The following is an 18,072-nucleotide window of genomic DNA, read 5'->3' on the forward strand; positions in this document are numbered from 1 at the left end:
AGAGAAGGGGAAAGATTAATCAGCTTTGGGGCTGGGGGATTTTTTTTTTTGCAGGTTCCCCACAGCTCCATCAGGGCCGATAATGCATTGGGCGGGCAGGCGTGTCTTGTCTACCAAGTCCAGTCTGGAGGCTCACATGTGCAGTGGCTTCGCATGTACTGAGAACAGGGGAAGCGAGGGTTAAACGCAATGAGGGGTTCTGTCCTGCCCTGCAGTGACAATCTGCGATGGGGAGGAGACTGCAGTTGTGAGCAACGCCTGGGAAAAGACGAGAATGTTGCTTTTCATACAAAAAAACCCCCAATTTTAAAGCCTCACAGAGAGAGCAAACAAGACAGAAAGCTGGGTGGCAGGCGCGCACCCCAGATTTCTCACCATATTTTGCAGACCCAAGAGGCAGGGGCGCTGGAACGGGGGAGGCCAAGGCCCGCCCATTTTTGAAAGTGTATAGGCATGGCCCGTCCACTTTTCACCATGGGCCCGGCCCTCTGCCCCTCCTCTCCCCCCCCCCCCCGAGGCCCTGGCCCAGCCAGGCAGGAAGCTGGAGCCCAGCCCAGGTAAGAGCGGCCCGGGGAGCCCAGGCAGCTGTGGGGAGCCGCAGACCCTCTACCTGCCCTGGGTGGAAGGCCCAGGGGTTGGGGACATAGGCTGAGGGCTGCTCTTGGGTCCTCCCACCCCGGGCAGATAGAGGGGCCCAGGCTCCCCAGCCCAGCTCCAGATTGGCCAAGGGGCAGGGCCACGGAGTGGGTGAGGCCTCAGGCCCCCCCACTTTTAGGAAGAATCTGTCGCCCCTGCCAAGAGGCTCAGGCAGTTTGGAGAAGCAACCAAAGGGTCAGATTTTTTCTGCTGTGTACCGAGTGATGCTAACCATGTCAGGGTTTTTTTTAGGCTGCAGGAGACACAGGCCAGGTTCGATTCTGGATGTTGTGGTACCCTGCAGCCTGGCGTTTCTGGATGTCATTTTCTTCTGACTCCATGTAATGGATTGGAAGGGGTTACCTTATTTCAATGGGACTCAAGGTTTCATTATCCACCTCCCACAGGATGGGCCATAGGGTAAAAAAATACAATAACATCGATCTGATTGGTGGGGGTGGCATGGACTGATGTCCATTCTGCGATTCTAAGAGAGAACCCCTATCTAAGTGCTAACGACAAACAATACCCAACTCTTAAAGGGATTTTCATCAGTAGATCTCGAAACACTTCACAATTTTAAATGTATTTATCTTGACAACACTCCTGTGAGGTAGAGCAGTGCTGTGATCCCTTTTCCAGAGGGGAAACTGAGGCATGGAGCAGCTCAGCGACTTGCCTAAGGGTACACAAGAACGGACCAGGAAACTGAACCCAAGACTCCCAAATCTTATGCTATTGGACCACTTTTCCTGTACATGTATGGCATTGTTTAAGTATGGCATTGTTCCCACTCCACCATAATCTTGGACCACAAATCATGCGTCTCCAAACAAGTATCACTCACCACTATGCACTTCTCCCTAGTGAGAGATATGGGGGAGGCCTGGAGCATCCTCTACAGGTTGTCTACAACACTGGATTTCTAGGAGAGGAACTTTACTGTTGTGTAAGCCACTTAAATCAGAATCTTTTTGGCCCGAACTGAACTGTAGCAAGCACTGGCATGGAACGAGGCAGCCCGCAGCACCAATTCACTCCATCGCAGTAGGACACCAAGAATCTGGCAATTCCAGGAGGCAGAACGCAATTACCCAGTGTGGAATTTACCCAGGGCGAACGGGTTAACTGCTTTGCTGTTGGGAAAAGCACCATGAGTTCTTTGACGACCACAAGTGCCTTGGGTTCACGTCTCATCTGAGGGACGGTCCCTCCACCAGCAGGGCCTCATGGCGTTGTTTACATGCACAGAAACACTCAGCTATCGGTTCCCATCTGCAAGAAAGCCGTCCGCACCCGGGAACGGATTGCTCTTCTCAGAGCCAGTATCAGCCATCGCCGATGGACCCATCTTGCTACGTAACGCAGACATGCCCTGTCCCCCAGGAGCCCAGCTACATCTGCCAACAGCCAAATCTCCTATGAACCTCCCAAGACATTTGAATCACCCGCTTTCCGGGGGGCTCCATACCGTACAGCAGTCGCACTGCTCTTGGCTGCCGCCTGCAAGCTAGAGGGGAAGGCCCTGACGCGTGCACAGGGAACCCTTGAGAGTAAGGATGCTCGGACGCCAGGGAAAAGCTGCAGGGAGCCCACGATGTAGCACCCCTGCAGCGAAGCAGCATGGGGCTCCCAACAGGGTCAGCCTGCTGCGCCCCAGAGTTGTGTTGACGTCCGTCAGCCGGAAGAGCCTCCCACTTGAACTGACTGGATGCAGAGGGGGCCAGGAAGTGATGGCGCCACTAAAACTCTTACGGGTCCTGCGCTCTGAAGCCCCAGATGCCTAGTGGCCCTGGAAAGTGCAAGAGGGCTGCCAAAGTGGCAAAACGATGGAGGGGAGAAAAAGACAGTTGGAAATAGAAGCCCAGCACAGAGAAAAGAGTAGCAAGGGGCTGCTGCCTGGAGCAGAGGACAGAGAATAGCCATGGGCCAGAGAACGGGAAGGCTGAGGGCAACCACTGACTGATGGAGGTTAGCGAGAAACTTCTAGTCAGGGCAGGTTACTCCCTAATTACCCCTAGGGGTTTTTTTTGCCCCTTCCACTGAAGAGTGGGATGCTGGACTGGGGGGATCCCTGGGACGATCCAGACTGGCCGTTCCTGTGTTCCTAATTCTGCCCATCATTAACATTCACTACCATTGGCCTGGTTCCTCAAGTGACGTCCTAAGTAGAGTGCCCATTCAATTTAAGGACTCTCTGCATCACAAAAGCGCCAAGTCAGGTGCCCTGGTTCCCACATGGTTAATCTCAGCAGTGCAAACAAGACTGGCCCATGGTGCACCTGGGAAGGAGGCCGGGACTGTTATGTCCCCTCTCAGGCTTCTCTTTTCCAGACTAAACAAACCCAATTTTGTCAATCTTCCCTCATAGGTCATGTTTTCTAGACCTTTGATCATTTTTGTTGCTCTTCTCTGGACTTTCTCCAGTTTGTCCACATCCTTCCTGAAATGTGGTGCCCAGAACTGGACACAATACTCCAGTTGAGGCCTAATCAGCGTGGAGTAGAGCAGAAGAATTACTTCTCTGTCTTGCTTACAACACACCCTGATAATACATCCTAGAATGAGGTTCGCTTTTTTTGCAAGTGTTACACTATTGACTCATATTTAGCTTGTGGTCCATTATGACTCTTGGATCCCTTTCCACAGTACTCCTTCCGAGGCAGTCATTTCCCATTTTGTATGTGTGCAACTGATCATTCCTTCCTAAGTTGCATCCTTCCATCTAGGTTGCATTTCCCTAGTTTGTTTACGAGAAGGTAGCGTGACAGTACCAAAAGCTTTACTAAAGTCGAGATATACCACGTCTACCGCCTCTCCCCTATCCACAAGGCTTGTTACCCTGCCAAAGAAAGCTATCTTTCTGGGTACATGCTGGCGTTACCATGGGGATCTTCCCACTGGATGAGAAGGAGCTTCCGGAGGCATCATTGGTGGTACCTCTCCAGACTCTTGAGGAGCTGTCGATAGGTCATCCAGGCTTTGCATCCATAAAGGAGTGTAGGAATAACAATTGCTCTCCATTACCCCTTGTGGAAATCTGGACCCATCAGGCAAAACTGAGCCCACTCAGCGCTTCCTGCAATTTTTCTGCTTCTCTCCAACGCTCCGCCAGGCTGACGTCCGCATGGCAGCGGCTCCACTTCCTTGGGAAGCTGCCGTGGTGGTGGGAGTGGGGGAGCGCGCGCAGCTGGGAGCTGACGCAGGCTTTCCAGGGAATACGCAGTAATTTCATTTAGCTTTGCCCAGCGGAATCGTTAGTCGGCGAAAGGAGAGAATAAATAATAAATGACAGGCCCTGGCTCTCCAGCTGTTTGGAAGCAATCAGAATTAAAACCGTCTGGCTGACGCAGCCTGGCATGATAAGGGGAAATAAATCCAGCCTGTCACAGCCCTATTTATATTTGCTTCAGGCTGAAGGTGTTATTCTAGCTAGTACCAGGCGCAGGGATGTGTGGCGGGCGTGTGGCACAGCCATGCCTCCTGTAGGGAGTAATGCACACAGCTAGCTTTGGGGAGCAGGACAAAAGAGCCCCGGAGGAGAAGACAAAGGATTTCTGGCTGGCTAAAACTGACTCTCTCTAGGGACAGGGTTCTATTGTTTGAGGGGACAGACAGACCCACACAGATACCTGCTGGGGGTCTGAAGAAGTTAGGCCTTCCGAGGCACACCTCCAGGTAGAATAGACACAGGCACAGACCATTAGTGTTTTGAAATCCATTTACACTTCCATTAGCTTTGCTCCTACTATTGAGATTAAACGATCATAGAATCATAGACTATCAGGGTTGGAAGGGACCCCAGAAGGTCATCTAGTCCAACCCCCTGCTCGAAGCAGGACCACTTCCCAGTTAAATCATCCCAGCCAGGGCTTTGTCAAGCCTGACCTTAAAAACCTCTAAGGAAGGAGATTCTACCATCTCCCTAGGTAACGCATTCCAGTGTTTCACCACCCTCTTAGTGAAAAAGTTTTTCCTAATATCCAATCTAAACCTCCCCCACTGCAACTTGAGACCATTACTCCTCGTTCTGTCATCTGCTACCATTGAGAACAGTCTAGAGCCATCCTCTTTGGAACCCCCTTTCAGGTAGTTGAAAGCAGCTATCAAATCCCCCCTCATTCTTCTCTTCTGCAGGCTAAACAATCCCAGCTCCCTCAGCCTCTCCTCATAACTCATGTGTTCCAGTCCCCTAATCATTTTTGTTGCGCTTCGCTGGACTCTCTCCAATTTATCCACATCCTTCTTGAAGTGTGGGGCCCAAAACTGGACACAGTACTCCAGATGAGGCCTCACCAATGTCGAATAGAGGGGAACGATCACGTCCCTCGATCTGCTCGCTATGCCCCTACTTATACATCCCAAAATACCATTGGCCTTCTTGGCAACAAGGGCACACTGCTGACTCATATCCAGCTTCTCGTCCACTGTCACCCCTAGGTCCTTTTCCGCAGAACTGCTGCCTAGCCATTCGGTCCCTAGTCTGTAGCTGTGCATTGGGTTCTTCCGTCCTAAGTGCAGGACCCTGCACTTATCCTTATTGAACCTCATCAGATTTCTTTTGGCCCAATCCTCCAATTTGTCTAGGTCTTTCTGTATCCTATCCCTCCCCTCCAGCGTATCTACCACTCCTCCCAGTTTAGTATCATCTGCAAATTTGCTGAGAGTGCAATCCACACCATCCTCCAGATCATTTATGAAGATATTGAACAAAACCGGCCCCAGGACCGACCCTTGGGGCACTCCACTTGACACCGGCTGCCAACTAGATATGGAGCCATTGATCACTACCCGTTGAGCCCGACAATCTAGCCAGCTTTCTACCCACCTTATAGTGCATTCATCCAGCCCATACTTCCTTAACTTGCTGACAAGAATACTGTGGGAGACCGTGTCAAAAGCTTTGCTAAAGTCAAGAAACAATACATCCACTGCTTTCCCTTCATCCACAGAACCAGTAATCTCATCATAAAAGGCGATTAGATTAGTCAGGCATGACCTTCCCTTGGTGAATCCATGCTGGCTGTTCCTGATCACTTTCCTCTCATGCAAGTGCTTCAGGATTGATTCTTTGAGGACCTGCTCCAGGATTTTTCCAGGGACTGAGGTGAGGCTGACTGGCCTGTAGTTCCCAGGATCCTCCTTCTTCCCTTTTTTAAAGATTGGCACTACATTAGCCTTTTTCCAGTCATCTGGGACTTCCCCGGTTCGCCACGAGTTTTCAAAGATAATGGCCAATGGCTCTGCAATCACAGCCGCCAATTCCTTCAGCACTCTCGGATGCAACTCGTCCGGCCCCATGGACTTGTGCACGTCCAGCTTTTCTAAATAGTCCCTAACCACCTCTATCTCCACAGAGGGCTGGCCATCTCTTCCCCATTTTGTGATGCCCAGCGCAGCAGTCTGGGAGCTGACCTTGTTAGTGAAAACAGAGGCAAAAAAAGCATTGAGTACATTAGCTTTTTCCACATCCTCTGTCACTAGGTTGCCTCCCTCATTCAGATACTTTGGTTTAATCCCAGGTCTGGTCACTCTATTCATTGCTGGTCACAGATGCCCTCAGGGAAGAAGTGCAGGGGCTGAACCTGCTGGCTAAGCACAGTGAACCCCAGGGCCTGGTCTGAGAGTGGAGAACTGCAGTATTTCATCCCAGGAGAGGTAAAGACCCAAGGCCTGGCACCGGAGAGCGTGCATTTGAAGAGGCCAGAGCGGGGACAGAGGGACAGCGAGCCCTGTAATGATGGCACCTGCATTCAGAAATCCTATTTACACTGGCTCTGGAGGGATTACCTCAATGGCCCTGAAGTCCCAGGCTGTTCTAGGGTTTTGTACTGCTACCCAGCCCCATAGTATCTAGGTGCTTTCACCCCCCAATACTAGTTGAACTGGGATAGGAGCCACACTGCCAGGCCATACTGCGCTTCTGTGAATATCCAAATGCTCAGCTGCTAGACCACGGGGAGTTCTCTGGCCTGTGTCAGCCAGGAGGGCAGACCAGACGATCACAACGGCCCCTTCTGGCCTTGCTACGAGTAAGAATCGAGCTAGAGAGAACCTCACTCCGCAATGACTTTGCGATGTGTCCTTCACTGCAAGCCTGGCAAGCCTAAAGGAGCCTATCAGAGGGGAACAGGTAACATATGCGCATATTCATTTGAAGCCCAGAAGCTGACATTGCGTTTCCTGAGGCTGTATCAGGCCCCTTTTGAGGTTTTGCTTTCTTGTTAAATGCCAGGGGCTCCCGCTCTCCCCCTCAGCGGTCAGCCAAGCCCTGGGCGTGCAGCCACCCTGCAAAGCCCAGCTCAAGTTCCTGCCACCCACTAGTGCTCTGCTTCCCCACGTGCACCGTGACGACTTCTGGGGGCGCAGCCCACATGTTCCTGCACTGCAGCAAACCAAGCCGCTCTATGATTCCACCCCACTGAAGCGTGGGAGAGCTTGCCTGGCCTGCTGGGCACACAGGGGCAATTGTGGGAAGGCCCTGGAGGACTATCAGCACCGAGCGATTTAGCCTGCATCCTGGGCTACCAGCCCAAGTGAAAGCGGGACATAGGTTCCACCCCACACCCCGAACGGGACCAGCTAGCCTGAGAAGAAAGAACCATGACACTCACGGGAGAGGGATATATGTGTGGGGAGGGGAAGCTGGTTAGGGGCCATGCCTGGGTAAGAGCCTGGACTAACTGCAGCGAAGACAGATCTCCCCATCCTCACTTTTGTAACAAAGTTTTGCAGTGGGCGAGACATGCTGAACAGCCCTCAAAACCCCAAACTTCCCTTCGTCCTCAGAAACAGACCCAATACCAACCGCTTCCACGTCCACGTAGCCTGACTAAATGCAGTGCCAGGCTCAGGACTGGAATGGAGATGCGGGGGCGGGAGGGAACAGGATTGGGGTGCAGTAATTGAGCTGTGTGAAAGGTTTGTGCAACACCCGAGTCTGGCCAGCATCATCAATCTGTCACTTTCATGAGCACTAATAAAAAAAATTCACTCCCAACCATCTCAAAAGGGAATGCAGTGGTTCACCAGCCTCTTTGCGTCGCTATTAATTCCGGTCACTGTCTTGCAGGAACAGACTTCAAAGTATGTTCTCTGCCCATCCAGACTGGAAACTGCCTTCAGAAGAAACAGATGCTCTCATCCACCCACCCAGAAACCACATGCAGAGGAGGCTGAAGTGTAAATGCAATTCCCATTAGCTAGTGCTCATCAACTCGCTCTCACTACATGCCCTTCACGGTGTCCCGGCTCACCCCCTCCTAGAGTGACCAGATCCCAACAGTAAAATATCAGGACACATGAGGGAGGTGGGGGGTGGAGGTGGTGATATACCGTATCATACATAAACATGTAGAAAACCATTGATATTAATAGTAATGGTATATAGAATCATAAGACTGGAAGGGACCTCGAGAGGTCATCTAGTCCAGTCCCCTGCACTCGTGGCAGGACTAAGTATTATCTAGACCAGTGCTTCTCAAGCTTTCTGATGTGGGGGACCGGCAATTTTTTTCCCCAATGTGCGCGCAGACCGGCAGCCGATGGCTCGCGGACCGGCAGCGGTCCCTGGACCACCACTTTGAGTAGCACTGATCTAGACCATCCCTGGCAGGTGTTTGCCTAACCTGCTCTTAAAAATCCCCAGTGATGGAGATTCCACAACCTCCCTAGGCAATTTATTCCAGGGCTTAACCACCCTGACAGTTAGGAAGTTTTTCCTAATGTCCAACCTAAACCACCCTTTGCTGCAATTTAAGCCCATTGCTTCTTGTCCTAGCCTCAGAGGTTCAGAAGAACAATTTTTCTCCCTCCCCCTTGTAACTACCTTTTATGTACTTGAAAATGGTTATGTCCCCTCTCAGTCTTCTCTTCTCCAGACTAAACAAACCCCATTTTTTCAATCTTCCCTGACAGCTCATGTTTTCTAGACCTTTAATAATTTTTTGTCGCTCTTCTCTGGATTCTCTCCAATTTCTTCACTTCCTTTCTGAAATGCGGTGCCCATAACAGGACACAATGCTCGAGTTGAGGCCTAATCAGTGCGGAATAGAGCGGAAGAATTACTTCTTGTGTCTTGCTTACAACACTCCTGATAATACATCCTAGAATGAGGTTTGCTTTTTTCTGGAACAGCGTTACACTGTTGACTCATATCTAGCTTGTGGTCCACTATGACCCCCCCAGATTCCTTTCCGCAATACTCCTTCCTAGGCATCATTTCCCATTTTGTATGTCTGCAACTGATTGTTCCTTCCTAAGTGGAGTACTTTGCCTTTGTCCTTACTGAATTTCATCCTAATTGCTTCAGACCATTTCTCCAGTTTTTCCAGATCATCTTGAATTTTAATCCTATCCTCCAAAGCACTTGCAACACCCTCCCAGCTTGGTATCATCCGCAAACCTTATAAGTGTACTCCCTATGCATCTACATCATTGATGAAGATATTGAACAGAACTGGACCCAGAACCGATCCCTGCAGGACCCCACTCGTTATGTCCTTCCAGCATGTCTGTGAACCACTTTCAACTACTCTCTGGGAATGGTTTTCCAACCAGTTTTGCACCCACCTTATAGCAGCTCCATCTAGGTTGCATTTCCCTGTTTGTTTATGAGTAGGTCATCCTTGACAGTATCAAAAGTTTTACTAAAGTCAAGATATACCACATCTACCACTTTCCCTCCTACCCACAGGCGTGTTGCCCTGTCAAAGAAAGCTATCAGGTTGGTTTGACATGATTTGTTTTTGACAAATCCATGCTGACTGTCACCTCAGTCCCTGGAAAAATCATGGAGCAGGTCCTCAAAGAATCAATCCTGAAGCACTTGCATGAGAGGAAAGTGATCAGGAACAGCCAGCATGGATTCACCAAGGGAAGGTCATGCCTGACTAATCGCCTTTTATGATGAGATTACTGGTTCTGTGGATGAAGGGAAAGCAGTGGATGTATTGTTTCTTGACTTTAGCAAAGCTTTTGACACGGTCTCCCACAGTATTCTTGTCAGCAAGTTAAGGAAGTATGGGCTGGATGAATGCACTATAAGGTGGGTAGAAAGCTGGCTAGATTGTCGGGCTCAACAGGTAGTGATCAATGGCTCCATGTCTAGTTGGCAGCCGGTATCAAGTGGAGTGCCCCAAGGGTCGGTTTTGTTCAATATCTTCATAAATGATCTGGAGGACGGTGTGGATTGCACTCTCAGCAAATTTGCGGATGATACTAAACTGGGAGGAGTGGTAGATACGCTGGAGGGAAGGGATAGGATACAGAAGGACCTAGACAAATTGGAGGATTGGGCCAAAAGAAATCTGATGAGGTTCAATAAGGATAAGTGCAGGGTCCTGCACTTAGGACTGAAGAACCCAATGCACAGCTACAGACTAGGGACCGAATGGTTAGGCAGCAGTTCTGCGGAAAAGGACCTAGGGGTGACAGTGGACGAGAAGCCGGATATGAGTCAACAGTGTGCCCTTCTTGCCAAGAAGGCTCACGGCATTTTGGGCTGTATAAGTAGGGGCATTGCCAGCAGATCGAGGGATGTGATCGTTCCCCTCTATTAGAGATTGGTGAGGCCTCATCTGGAGTACTATGTCCAGTTTTGGGCCCCACACTACAAGAAGGATGTGGAAAAATTGGAAAACGTCCAGCAAAGGGCAACAAAAATGATTAGGGGACTGAAACACATGAGTTATGAGGAGAGGCTGAGGGAGCTGGGATTGTTTAGTTTGCAGAAGAGAAGAATGAGGGGGGGATTTGATAGCTGCTTTCAACTACCTGAGAGGTGGTTCCAGAGAGGATGGTTCTAGACTGTTCTCAATGGTAGCAGATGACAGAACGAGGAGTAATGGTCTCAAGTTGCAGTGGGGGAGGTTTAGATTGGATATTAGGAAAAACTTTTTCACTAAGAGGGTGGTGAAACACTGGAACGCGTTACCTAGGGAGGTGGTAGAATCTCCTTCCTTAGAGGTTTTTAAGGTCAGGCTTGACAAAGCCCTGGCTGGGATTATTTAACTGGGAATTGTTCCTGCTTCGAGCAGGGGGTTGGACTAGATGACCTTCTGGGGTCCCTTCCAACCCTGATATTCTATGATTCTATCACCTTATTATCTTCTAGTTGTTTGCAAATTGATGGCTTAATTATTTGCTCCATTATCTTTCTGGATACAGAAGTTAAGCTGACTGATCTGTAATTCCCCAGGTTGTCCTTATTTCCCTTTTCATAGATTGGCACTCTATTTGCCCTTTTCCAGTCTCCTGGAATCTCTCCCCTCTTCCATGACTTTTCAAAGATAACCGCTAATGGCTCAGATACCTCCTCAGTCAGCTCCTTGAGTATTCTAGGATGCATTTCATCAGGCCCTGGTGACTTGAAGACATCTAACTTGTCTAAGTAATTTTTAAACTTCCTCTTTTCCTATTTTAGCCTCTAATCCTACCTCCTTTTCACTGGTATTCACTATGTTAGACATCCAATCGCCACCAACCTTCTTGGTGGAAACCGAACCAAAGAAGTCATTAAGCAGCTCTGCCACTTTCACATTTTCTGTTATTTCCCCCCCCGCCATTGAGTAACAGGCCTATCCTGTCCTTGGTCTTCCTCTTGCTTCTAATGTAGTTATAGAATGTTTTCCTGTTACCCTTTATGTCTCTCGCAAGTTTGATCTCGTTTTGTGCCGTGGTCTTTCTAATTTTGTCCCTACATACTTGTGTTACTTGTTTAGATTCATCCTTTGTAATTTGACCTAGCTTCCACTTTTTGTAAGACTGTTTTTTTTTATTTTTAGATCATTGACGATCACCTGGTTAAGCCAGGGTGGTCTCTTGCCAGACTTCTTATCTTTCCTACACAGTGGGATAGTTTGCTCTTGTGCCCTTAATAATGTCTCTTTGAAAATTGCCAACTGTCTAATTGTTTTTCCCCTTAGACTTGCTTCCCATGGGATCTTACCTACCAACTCCCCGAGTTTGCTGAAGTCTGCAGAACAAGAACACAGTCAATTCCCTACTGTCAGAAAGCACAAGAGGTATCCCCAGAAGACAGTTTGCTACGAGGAACATTAAACCTGATCGCACAACCCTGACTGCAAGGGGATCTCTGGCGGAAGCTGTGGATGACACTCACGCTCCATGAGACAAGGCTCATGCTGTCTAACCTGAGAAGGGGACTTAGTGTTCTGGGCCCCGATCCTGCAGTGCAGTGATTCTCCTCCGCATCATGGTGCTGGCAGATCCTGGTGCTACAGTGAGCCATGGGTGGCTCAGCCCAGAGCAGGGGGATGCTCCAGTGCCAGAGAGCCAGCAGAGCAGTTCCCTATGCCACTCCCCTCCTGCTGCCAGGGATAGCGGGCACGCCATGCACCCAGCCAGCTCGGTAGTGGAGGAGCACAAAGGCCAACTTTCCCCTCTCCAGAGCTGAGCTGCGAGCTCCTCAGACTACGTACAAATGGAGCCATTAGCTACAGGGTGGCCAAAACGTCTTGAGCTTAATCAAAAGTGGAGTTTTGGAGCTGGCAAAGGAGGAATTAAAATTTTGCAAGTCTGATTTCAGGCTTGATTTGAAAAAAGCAGATTCTCTTCCCTGAAGGCACGAATTCGCAGCTGCCGTTTCTATCCGTTGGACCGGCGGGCACAGCTGGGCGGACTGTAGGCGCTAGTATGCGTACCTGCAACCACCGGCTCTTAACTCTCATCGCTCTTGTGAAAGCTGCACAAGCCAATCCGAGCTGAAGCTAGCACTAGCAGGGACGGCAGCCCTGGCGTTCGAAGCTTTGGAAGCAGCTTGCGTGCTCCCATCAGACCCAAGGAGGACGCCTGTCTTGTGTGCTCTCTGCACGGAGCCTAGGGGTTCTGACTGGGTTTTCATTCATATTCCCTACATAACCCAGGCACGAGACCCCAGACTCCTCGAAAGCAAGAGACTCTTTGGCCTGAGACCTTAGGAAGTGAAACCAGTCAGTGTCACAGCTTCCCACGCATTTCACGACCTGCATTGTAGAACGCTGTAGCGATATAGGTCTGCGTCTTACTGCAGTGCCTACACAGATCTCGATGCTGGTCTCATGGTCCTGCCACCCCTGCCTGCCGCTTCTCCCAAGCCTGTCCTGCTTCTGCTGGCCCTCACCTCCCTCCCTCCATTGACCTGTTGCACACTGGGGTGGAAAAAGGGGAGTCCTCCCCTCAGTCCTCAGCCGGGGGAAGCCTGAAGCCCTAGTGGTCTCACACACCCCTCACCTCCTCCATACAGTGATTCACCACCTCAAACCTGCAGCCAGGCTGGGATTTTCAAAGGAGTTACGCACCTAACTCCTCAAGGGGCTCTTTTAAAAATTCCAGCCTAAACTCATACAGTCCCTCCTGAGGCAGCAGTAATTCTCAAGATTTCCCGACTCCCAGTCCTGTGCTCATTCCCATAGGCCACACCACACCCAGGGGCCCTGGTAAGCTTCGGGGAGATGAGGGGCAGGGCTGGCCTAGCAGGGGGAATTGTAGGTCAAGATCAAGGGCCATGAGCAGAGCCATGTGTGCAGGGAACCCTGGTCTGGAATAGTAGGAGTGCTGCAGGTCAGGAGTAAGGTGCATCAGCAGAAAAGGGTGTGGGGGAGCCCAGGGTCATGTGGGGTGGACTGAGCTATGTTGGCAGAGCTGTGCAGAGTGCAGGGGTGTAATTCTGCCAGCACTGCAAGAACAGGGGGTGCTGCAGGCCAGAATTGAGGTGCCTCAGTAGAGCTCTGTACTCGGAAGCGTATACAGCTCCTGTCCTCATTAAGCCAAGGTATTCGTCCATCACTCTGCTAGGCAGACAGCAGTCCAGTTCTCATTGCTGACCACTGCAGCAATGCACCACGGGATGCTGAACAGACTGCACCCCCCCATCCCATTTAAAAAAAGCAGACGACAGAAACACTGCTCTGTCTGGATCCACTGCACCCTATCCAATTTGGAGTCACGCATGTGGAAGGGCGAAGAAAGAAGCCGAGAACGTAAACGGTTTCAGTTGGATATAGAGACTTAACTTCCAGATGAAGACAGCGTGTTGATGGCGTTTAACAAACTGGCGGTTAAGGCAAAGCTGTGATTTCTGCTCAAACCTGGGATTTGTCAGGCTAGAACAGCACACATTTGCAAACCCTTGATGTTGAGAAAGATTACCCCTTGCTAGCTGACTCGGGGGGCTGTTGCCTGCCAGAGGGACGAGCTTTAAAGATAAAGGTTCGTCTTGAATTATAAAGCCAGAGGATATCTGACACGGCTCCTAGAGCCAGGTACAGAACGCTGGTTTGGGCATGTGATTAAAGGCTGTTTCATTACGCCACGCAGTCGTCCTGGGATATTTATGAACGACTGTTCACGGCTGTTCCATAGTCCTGCCTGGGGAACACTTAGTTAGCCCTCGTCTGTGCAGTTGTCCCATTTGCTCATGCAGAGGCAGCCAGGATGCAGCTTCCACAGTCCCCTCGTGAATGTGGTCTCGGACATTCAGGCAAAGTGAAGAGATGCTCATGGGCTCACCTGGAAGGAAACACCCACCGTGTATAGCACATGGCTTCATTTGCCTAGCTCAGAAAGACAACTCAACCCCACCTAGTTTAACAGGATTCCAGAGAGTCAGGGGGTTTCAAACCGGGGACTGATGCAGCCTGGCTGCTGCTCTGGGTAAATCTCACACTAGAAAGACACAGTTTAAAACCCCTGGTCAGCAAAGCAGCTCCAAACTAATCACAGGTCAGCCACATACCCGGATGGTAACTTCCAGGCCCAGACATCACTCTGCTTCTGGTTCAGAGCCTCCCCGTCTTCCCCCAAAGTTTTCCAATAGCTCCTCAATCCTCCAGGAAAGTGAGGCTGGACCGTAATCTCCCCACCCAGCCACCGCGCTCTGCTGTGAGAATCAATACTATGCCCGCATCTAGCCCCTCCTAAAATCCCATCCCTGGCTCCCTGCTCCCTTCAGTTCCTTACTCTCATCTTCAAGGCCCTGCGCATCCAAGCCCCTGCCTACCACTCAGAACATCTGCTTTCATTCCCTCTGCCAAGGCCTCTTTGCTCAAAGGGCAGGAGCGTCTTCCTATCTTGAAAGCACCAGAAAGTCCGTCTGTTCTTTCTTTATCTCCTCACCTGCCTGCCAAGCGTGACAAACAAAGCTCAGCTCTGCTTCTTGGGTGGAAAACACATGGAGGAGCAATCTGCCTAATTATCATTTAAAAGACAAAGTGTGAAGGGAATATGTGAGGCCAGGGCGGAATTCATGCTGGAAAACTTGCCATGCACCACCAGTCTGAGTCAGCTAATCGGACTTCTAACATGCTCTAAGTGATGCAAGGCTCGGCCTTCTGCCTCCGACAGGAGGAAACCCACTTGCCATCCTCAGCGCAGCTCAGAGGCTCGGCCCCCAGCTACGAGATGAGCATGTTAAAGGTTTGTTATCCACCTGTCCTCTGTCGAGAGAGGCTGCCCTCTACATTTCGTTTTTCACAGAGAACAGGGACTGAGCAGGTGGAGTTCCCACCTGTTCCGAACAAAGGGAACATCTATACTACTGCTAAAGTCGATCTAACTTATGTCACTCAGGGGTGGGAAAAAGTGATGCAAGTTACAGAGACCTCCCACTAAACTGGAAGGAGAGGTAGATACGCTAGAGGGTAGGGATAGGATACAGAGGGACCTAGACAAATTGGAGGATTGGGCCAAAAGAAATCTGATGAGGTTCAACAAGGACAAGTGCAGAGTCCTGCACTTAGGACAGAAGAACCCAATGCACCGCTACAGACTAGGGACCGAATGGCTAGGCAGCAGTTCTGCGGAAAAGGACCTAGGGGTGACAGTGGACGAGAAGCTGGATATGAGTCAACAGTGTGCCCTTGTTGCCAAAAAGGCTAACGGCATTTTGGGCTGTATAAGTAGGAGCACGGCCAACAGATCGAGGGACGTGATCGTTCCCCTCTATTCGGCATTGGTGAGGCCTCATCTGGAGTACTGTGTCCAGTTTCAGGCCCCACACTACAAGAAGGATATGGAAAAATTGGAAAACGTCCAGCAAAGGGCAACAAAACTGATTAGGGGACTGGAACACATGACTTATGAGGAGAGGCTGAGGGAACTGGGATTATTTAGTCTGCAGAAGAGAAGAATGAGGGGGAATTTGTTAGCTGCTTTCAACTACCTGAAAGGCGGTTCCAAGGAGGATGGATCTAGACTGTTCTCAGTGGTAGCAGATGACAGGACAAGGAGTAATGGTCTCAAGTTGCAGTGGGGGAGGTTTAGGTTGGATATTAGGAAAAACTTTTTCACTCAGAGGGTGGTGAAACACTGGAATGGATTACCTAGGGAGGTGGTAGAATCTCCTTCCCTAGAAGTTTTTAAGGCCCTGCTTGACAAAGCCCTGGCTGGGATGATTTAGTTGGGGATCGGTCCTGCTTGGAGCAGGGGGTGGGACTAGATGACCTCCTGGGGTCCCTTCCAACCCTGCTATTCTCTGGTTCGATGATAAGCGCGATCCACACTGGCGCTATGTCAGCAGGAGACACTCTCCCGTTGGCAGGCAGCGTCTTCACCAGATGCGGAGCATCTGTGCCAACGTAGCGCTTCTAGTGTAGACCTGCCCAGAGTAAAACGAAACCACTTGTACTCTACCCTTTCTGCCTCCCTGGGGCTTGTAACTCAAATCAAAGGCCTCAACCTGAGTTCTCCCCAAAACGTATCTGTTCCTTCACTATCCTAGCAGGACCTCTCCTGACCTCAGCCCTTCATTCCCACAGCCCCCAAGAGACACACTCGTACCCTGGGGCTAGCGAATGAGCTCCTCCTGCCAGCATCAATCCACTGCAATCACTCCACACCCGCATGTAATTACTCCGCATGCATGGCTTTAACGCCAGAGACTTTCCCAGGCAGGCTCCAGCACGTGGCACTTATTAGGGCTCCTCTTCGTCTCGATCCACTCTGGACCTCTCTAGGAAGAGCCCATTTGGAATGGGTTTCGGTTCACGCAGACATCTGCCAGCTGTGGCGGGTCCCGCAGCCACGCGGCTGTGGGCGTGTCTCTAAGAGGGATACTGGGCTGCCCTGGAACTAACCCATTGCCTTTGAGGGCACCACACAAGAAACATGAGTTCGAGTCTCAGCTCTTGATCCCTAAGCCGTTGGGTCGGAGAGCCGCACTGAAGCAGGATGTTCTGGCCCAGTGGGGACAGAGCACAACATCCCTCGCCAGGAATGGGCCCCAGTCCCTTCTGTTCTTCTCCTGAACAAGGGTTGGTGGGGATCGTGGAAAAACTGGAGGGATCTTTTCAGGACACAAGGGGCACCCAGGGGACATAATAAGGAAGCAGACAGGTTCCACCGCCGCTGCCGAGCCAGGGGCTTTAATGTGGCCTTGGCAGCCGCCCTGTGAATAGCTGAGGCGTGGACGTGTCACCTCAGCGATGCACAATAGCTCGGGTAGAAGTGAGCCTGCTGCCCCATCCTGGCTCAGCAGCGGCTGACGGCTGCTTCCCTAGCAGGGGGCACGCAGCAAGGGAGAGTTCGGTTACATCTGATTCGAGGATGAGCCCCACTCACCCTGGGGCCACGCAGGGACGCCCCCTGTTGCCGCAGAAGTCCAGCTAGGTACATACTGGGACACAGTTCCCAGCAGGGGACTTGATGCGTGTGCACTGGTTGTGATGCAGAGTTCAGGAGCAGCTATCGGCCAGAGCGGCCAGGCGCCACGGTGCGCATGTCCTGGAGGCAGAGCTACTTTTAAGTGCTTTAAGGCTGCACTCTGCTGCTACAGGAGACTTGGGGATGCCTGTGCTAGCAGGGGACTGGGCTCAGTGTCCCCTAGGACTTACCAGCTGGTCATCGCTGGAGAGTGTCAAAGTAGCTAGAGGTGATGAAGACAATCCCGCCATGCCCTTCGCTGATCCCACTTCGGATTTGCTTGTGGCGGCTTGTGAAACTTTCCATGCTTTGGCTGTGCTGGAAAAGGCCAATGGGAGCCTTGCCTAGTCCAGGCCAATGGCCTATGCTCCTGAGCACCGCACACGCCCATTAGTGTTGCAAGCATCTACTGTCCTTAACCTGGCACTGCCCATGTCCAGTGCCTGTAATGCATGGATAAGCCTCTTCGACCAAAGCCTCTGAGGCTCCGAAAGCAAGCGCCGAATTTGTTACGCAGAGTTCTTTAAAGAGGCGAGCAGGGGAACTCATGAATCTTGCAGATACTTGCGCAAACCCTGCAGTGTCTTTCTCGATCCCATGACACTTCCTAGACACTTGGACATTGGAACTGGTTTCCACAGAGGTTGAGATGTCCAAGGGTGGTAGGATGGGGGGGGGGGGGGAAGCAGTGCCCAGGAGTCTGCGATTGTTCATTAACTCTTTTGGAATAGCGCTATGGGATCTTTAACCCCCTGCCTTGATAGATACCAAATACAGGCAGAATCAGTCTCAGTTTCT

At 50.9% G+C, this 18,072-nt stretch overlaps 1 protein-coding gene across 1 annotated transcript in view; it reads right to left on the minus strand.

Moving 5' to 3' along the window:
- Nucleotides 1–18,072, minus strand: part of EPHX2 (epoxide hydrolase 2) — a 109,994-nt gene that overhangs the window by 22,869 nt on the left and 69,053 nt on the right. The gene's annotated exons all lie outside the window — the stretch shown is intronic.

The sequence above is a fragment of the Lepidochelys olivacea genome (assembly GCF_965140295.1).
Source record: "Lepidochelys olivacea isolate rLepOli2 genome assembly, chromosome: 3".
In the NCBI taxonomy this organism is placed as follows: Eukaryota; Metazoa; Chordata; order Testudines; family Cheloniidae; genus Lepidochelys; species Lepidochelys olivacea.